Source organism: Ovis canadensis, chromosome 1 (genome assembly GCF_042477335.2).
Source record: "Ovis canadensis isolate MfBH-ARS-UI-01 breed Bighorn chromosome 1, ARS-UI_OviCan_v2, whole genome shotgun sequence".
Classification (NCBI taxonomy): domain Eukaryota; kingdom Metazoa; phylum Chordata; class Mammalia; order Artiodactyla; family Bovidae; genus Ovis; species Ovis canadensis.
Window position 1 is genome coordinate 219,711,298 of NC_091245.1, and position 6,583 is coordinate 219,717,880.

General features: G+C 43.1%; 1 long non-coding RNA gene across 1 annotated transcript; it reads left to right on the forward strand.

Moving 5' to 3' along the window:
• Window positions 1-3,237: 3,237 nt before the first annotated feature.
• LOC138423946 (uncharacterized) lies at window positions 3,238-5,515 on the forward strand. Its single transcript, XR_011250534.1, has 3 exons — window positions 3,238-3,575; window positions 3,666-3,721; window positions 5,274-5,515. It is a non-coding gene; the product is annotated as an uncharacterized lncRNA (long non-coding RNA).
• The last annotated feature ends 1,068 nt before the right edge of the window (window positions 5,516-6,583 follow it).

A 6,583-nucleotide genomic window follows, 5' to 3' on the forward strand; every position in this document is an offset into this window, starting at 1 on the left:
CAGGTTTCGCTGGCTCAGTCATCCATATCGATGACTGATGTGCTTGGGATGTATCACCCCGAGTGTTTGGTTCTTCCACCTTGCCTTTGTCTTTCATCTTGATTTGCTTTCTCCTTGTTCCTATTCCTTGATCCTTTTACATCCTGTTACATACCTGTCTCTCCAGAAAGGCACAAGCTCCCAACCTCAGGAATTTTCTTCAGACAAGCTATCACCAGCGTTCTCGAAAGCTTAGGGTCACTGCAGCACAAAGATGGATCCTCTTCCTTTAAGCCAGAGATTACATAAGAACAGAAAGGAAGTGTCACAGTGAAAACAGAGACAGGAAAAGCAAAAAAAATAAGCGACAAAACAGGTACAAACGAGGGCAGTTAGGAATTTGTTAAGGGGCATAATTTTAAGGTAGGGATCACGTATGGGCAAGTTTTTTATATACGGAAATGAAAACATTCAAGAGACATTGTCAAGCATGAAAACAAGGTGTGGAACAGTGTGATCGAACAGTGTGCTCCTCTACATTAGAAAATAGGATCTGAGAATATATGTTATTACTTTTTATGCATAACGTACCTCCGCCAGAATGCAAAGGACACCAAGGGCTCTGATTTCCCCTGGAGAGGAAAACTGGGGAGTGGAGAAGAGGGATGTGATAAAATTCTTTTCACTATCTAGCCTTTTGTACCATCTGAATTTTATATATGAATGTATTGTTTATTCAAAAGTAGATAAGCAAAATATATTAAAACTTCTCCTATGGAATGCTTTGTTTTACCCCTTAACTGACACAATGGTGCTTTTCTTCTTAGAATCCACTTTCTACCTTTATCCTAAATTGTCCTATTAGCATACATAATAAAAAACTTCTAAGACTAAAACGCTTTCTTCTGACAAAATTGTTAATTGTAAATTTCAATTATCCACAGGCTGGATATGACAAATTTCTATCATATAAAATCTTTGCAGGTTATCTTCATCTTCTTTTTATGTATGGTGAAAACTAAGGGCTTAGAGGGTAGGAGGACAGTAATTGTTTCCAGGTTTCGTAAAATCAGTGGCAGGGTTGGGAAAAAAAGGGTAAGCTTTTCTATCTCTTTTCCCTTCTTTCTTTCTGTTTTTTTTTTTTTTTCCAAAAGAGAAAGCTCATTATGTTTAAGCTCCCACAGCTATATAGTCCAAAAACATTTTGGTCCTTTTTTTTTTTTTTGCAGTACTCAAATAAAACTCAGAATGATACACTTGGACAAGTGGTCTTAACAGCAACGAAAACAAACACTTTATGAAAACAACATCTATAAGCCTCAGTCTCTTGTCTTTTATCTTTACTATTTTCTCTGAGTCTGGCATGAAACAGACACACACCCGTCTCCACAGGGGTTAAACAGAGAACCATCCAAACATCACAAAACGCCTTCCAGAATTTTGATGACTTCCATTCCCCAACTCTGGTGCACAAGGCTTGGCTGGTGGTGCAGGGACCACGGTGTCCTGGCAGGAACAGGCACTCGAGGTGAGTGTACCAGAGTCAGCAGTTCTCCTCGGCCCTGCACATGATGCCCACATCTTAGAACAAGCCTCTGTCCTCTGTGCAGGGAGCAGAGTGTACCTAGCTTGTTCCAGATCTGGGTCAAAGTCCATTTCTGCTTAAACTTAGAGTTGAGTCTTTGCTCCTACTTTGTTTTAGGCCAGCTTTTAGCATGACTTTGTTTAATTAGCTAAGCTTTTCCTTCTGTATATGATCAAAGGTAGGGACAGAGGCAGAACCGAAGGATCTGTCTTTTAGTGGAATCAGGACAAAGCTGGGGGCTAAGGCATTATTTCCTGGGTCTGTCTCAGAGAAAGAAACCCTCTCTGGAGCCTGAACTCTAAATCCAGAGGGGTTGTACACAGGGGAAAAAATACAAACGATGCCTTAGATGCTAGAAGTGGTTTGAGTGTTTTGTGGGTAATTCCTATATTCTTCTTTATAACTTTTTATACGTTTCACATTTCCTGCTGTGAGCCCACTACTTAGTGGGTCTGTAGGCTTGAGTAGGTGACATTATCTTGTGGAACATCTTAAGAAATCTTTAAATGGGGACAAGAGTAAAAGTTCTCAGGGCTTATGGAAGGGTAACCTGAGGTCATGAATGTACAGTGTCTGATTGCAGTTGTCACTCCATGAACTCTAGCTGCCTCACTACTGTGCTCTTCTTCCCACTCTCCTTTCAATACGGAGCTTGATTTAGGACCAGCTGGGAGGTTCCTTCTTTGAGAGAAGATCTGTCCACAACTCTGCTTCTTGAAGTTTAGTGTCCACCAGAAGCTCCTTGAGGGCTTGTTCAAAACAAACTGTTAAGTCCCTTCCCTAATGTTTCTGATTCAATAGGCCTGGGCGGGCTCTGAGAATTTACCTTTTTAGCTTGTTCCCAATGATGTTAGTGTCCCTGGTCCAGGGAACACACTTTGAGAACCATGGGTCTACAAGATGCATAACAATAATTAATTTCAAATTATTCTAAACATGAATATCTGATCTCTGTCTTTCTTCCCTCCCTTTCTCGCTTCCTCCTCACACCCCCTTATTTTTTTTCAATTTGGAGGTTATAGAAACCACCAGACTCTATTTCTCATTTCTGTATTTTGAGTCAACAGCTCAATTCTCTTCTTATGTCAAGAAGCCAGGGGGGAAGCAATAATGCTGTTTTGCTCGAAGTATCTTATTTCATTTGGATACCAAAAGAAAGAGGGACAAGTATTCTCTGGACAGCCCCTAATTTGGACTGATATATTTTACTAATAATAGAAAGACAGGCTCTTTGAAGACTGATGCTTAAGAAAAGCTGGAAGCACTATAGGCATCCTGGTGCCAGGGAATATTTTTATATTTAGGATTTGTTTAATCTTGTATCAATATAAATATTTGAGAAATAAAATGGTCAGGAAAATTACTAAGGAAAACATGTGAGCGTAGTGTGTGTGGAGTAGCAGCTTGATGCCTGAAAAGGCCCTCTTGGTCTCTCTAAACGCTACGAGATAGAAGTGCTGTGCTTGGGATTCATGAATCCCCTGATGTTAAATGCAAGATGGCATGTTCGCTTCTCTTTCTGGGAAGAGGGACTATGGCCTTCGGTGGACTTTGACTTAGAAAAGATTAATACTGCCATGGAGACTTCCTTGGTCAAAAGCCATATGTTAATTTCTTGATGAATAAAGCAAATTCCTAGTGGGAAAAGGAGCTGGGTGCATGCACTGGCAACTGACCCACTGAAATATGAGTGAGGCGTGAAGTCTACCAGTGAACTCTGTCAGGGAACCACTGCTTTATCCTTTCTCGGCTTTAGTTCCCTCATCTGTCACCGGTAGATAATAAAGATACTCACCTAGCTGAGCTGTTGTCCACTTTAATGAGAAGTCTGCAAGGCCCTTAACATAGTGCCTGGTTCGTGGTTGATGCTAAACCAATGGCAGCAAGTAGCCGTGGAAGTCATGGCAAGTCTTTGATTCCAACTCAAGGATCAGAGGTCTCCCCCAGGGAGGTAGGGTTATTACTCTCATTTTACAAATCATGAAACTGAGGATCATTTTCAGGACTTAGGGTGAGTTGTTATTTTATTAGCACCATGTTTTCTGCCAGTAAAATTGTATCATGTCATTATGGAAAAAATATTAATGTTTTCTCTTTGTAGGAAACACTGTGATTTTCAAGCACTCAACCTCTCAAGCCTGAAAACCACTGGCCAAGGTAGGGTTTTGGAAAATAGCTTGACCAGGGCTGAGAATCTTAATCGTTTGATTCTAAACTCTGTGCTCGACCCACCCAACCACTGCCCTGGCTGGGAGTAATGCTAGCTCCTCCCACTTCTGTATCGTGTACCTTGGAATTAGTTTCGCATTTAAGCAAACATTTGGCTAAGAAAATGGAAATACGATACACATTGACACTTGCAAAACAACAGCACACACATACTACTTAAATTTTTTTTTTTTTTTTTTCTGGAAAAGGTGAAAGCAGACAGACTCCTGAGTAACATAACATTTTAACCTACACTGCGGAGGTTGATGATAGCACAGCTGAAATGCTTACTGTGACTGTCACAAATGCTATGAATCTCTCATGTTGTCACAGTTCCTTCTCTTAGCCAAGGACCTCACCAATGGAGCTATTAGGGTCTTGCTACTCAAAAATGTGGGCTACACACAGTCACAGTTGGATCACTATCCCCAGGGAGCTTGTTAGAAATGCAGAATCTCAGGCCCACCCCCACTGCTAAATAAAAATGTACATTTTAATAAGATCCTCTGGTGATTCATATGCACGTTAACATTTGAAAAGCCTGTGTTCAGGTAGCCAAAAAGTTTCTTCTGGGAAGTGTGAGAAGCTGCACTCTCCCCCCGGCTCAGCCCACCTCCTCACACCCTGTGGTTTTTGGCTCACTGCTGCGTCCAAAGGATGTGTTTCATTTTGACCAAGGTTAACTGCCATCTTCTGAAAAGCCCAGAATCTAGAGAATTAGCAACCAGAAACAATCCCTTTGTTGCAGGAAGGGGGACCCCTTCCAGCCCCCGAAACTGGGCTCTTGTCAAACACTCGGAAATGAATTATCCGAGGAGACACATGTGCTGACAAAGCAAGAGAGTTCATTGGGAAAGGGCACCCAGATGGAGAGCAGGAGGGTAAGGGAACCCGGAAGAACAGCTCTGTCACATGGCTTGCAGTCTCAGGTTTTATGGTGATGGGATTCGTTTCCGGGTTGTCTTTAGCCAATCATTCTGACTTAGAGTCCTTCCTGGTGGTGCACGCCTGATTCAGCCAAGATAGATGCCAGAGAGAAGGATTCTGGGAGGTAGTTGGACATATGTATTTCCTTTTGACTTTTCCCGAACTCTTCCAGTTGGTGGAGGCTTATTAGTTCCATGTTTCTTACCGGAACCACCTGTCCTAAAACAACTCATGCAAATGGTTGCTATGATGCCTGGCCAGGGCAGGAGGTTTCAATCAGTATACTTCCCCTAACACCTTGTTTCAACAAAATTTTTCTGCTTGGGCACTAATGGGTAAAGTGTTAAGGCGGTGCTCCCAGTGACAGCAATTGGAGTTTCATTCCCTATTGACTGACACTCCAAGAAGAGGATAGCAGGACAATTAAGGGAGGAGGCTGGGCCATACCCAGAGCACATATCTCTCATTCCCGAAGTCAGGAGACCTCCCTGACCACACGCCCACAGAAAAGCTCCTTGCAGGCCAAAATAGGAGCAATGTCAAGGGATTCTCTACCCATATGCTTTTTCGGCAGGACACACCTTGGCTAAGAGATGTGCGTGCACACGTGGAAGGATCCTGAGATATACCAAATATGGACGGAGAACCAGGCAAATTAAAATGATTGGCTAAAGGAAAACCTGAAGAAATGCACCATATAAGTGATTTTAACTTCCACGAGGGCACAGCTCAGGGATTCTCCTCTGAGTCAGCCTGTGTGTCCCTTCACATGTATTGTACTCTTTCCTCTTAAAAAATACTTAATTTGCTTCGCTACTTTCTGTCTTTGTGGAAATTCTTTTCTGCAAAGCCGAGGGACCAGGGCCCTTGTCACTGACTACTGGTCTAGTAGCTAGGATTTCACAGCAGCGACCCAGTTCAATCTCTGGCTGGAAATCCAAGCCTTTCTTCAAGGTGTTGCTGGCTGAGGCCACCAGAGATCACTGTCAGGCTCCTCTGTCCATGGAATTCTCCAGGCAAGAAGAAGTGGGTTTTCTTGCGCATGTGTGGTTGGGGAGGTCTCCTGATTTGGGGAATGAGAGATATGTGGTCTGGGCAGGACCCCGCCTCCTCCCTTAATTGTCCTGCTACTCTTGTCTTGGAGTTTCAGTCAATAGGGAAATGAACTTCCCAACCCAGGGATTGAGACCTAGTCTCCTGCATTGCAAGCAAATTCTTACTGTCTGCTCCTGCTGCTGCAGCTGCTAAGTCGCTTCAGTTGTGTCCATCTCTGTGCTGAGTCACCAGGAATTCTGACCCGTTGTAATTAGGAGCTTACTGGAGAAAAGGAGGGGTTAGGAAGTGATGAGTTGAGAGAGACCTATTTAAAGTTGAAACATGGTTTCCACTTCTTGTTTTAACTCCTTCCTAGGGTCTTGTTCTAGATACGGCTGAGCCATTTACCAAGCAGAATCGCATTTGGTCAAAGTGCTTTATCTCAGTTCCACAGATACTAATTTTCAGAAAGTGTACCTGCCCTGGGCAAGCTCATCTGAATCCATTAGTAGCCAAGAACAAGCTGACCGTGTGGATTCTGCAGCTATCATTTCAATGTCACTATCACTATCACGTTGAAATCCACAGAGGATTTATATGGCACTATCACTATTATTATTAAAATGGTCCTCAAACTTGGGATGACAAAACTCCCCAAGGTACGGAAAAGATGATGGCAGGTCCCCAAAGAGAGAAGAAAGAAGGCACATTGAGACCCCATGCGTGGGAGCCATGGAGATAGTCGTGGTAGGACCAGCCTTTGACATGAGAAGCCCTGAGACTCAGCAGCAGCAAGTTCAGTGTGGTCTCCTTACAGGCTTGGGGAAGTTTAACGACTTGGTGAGGTCA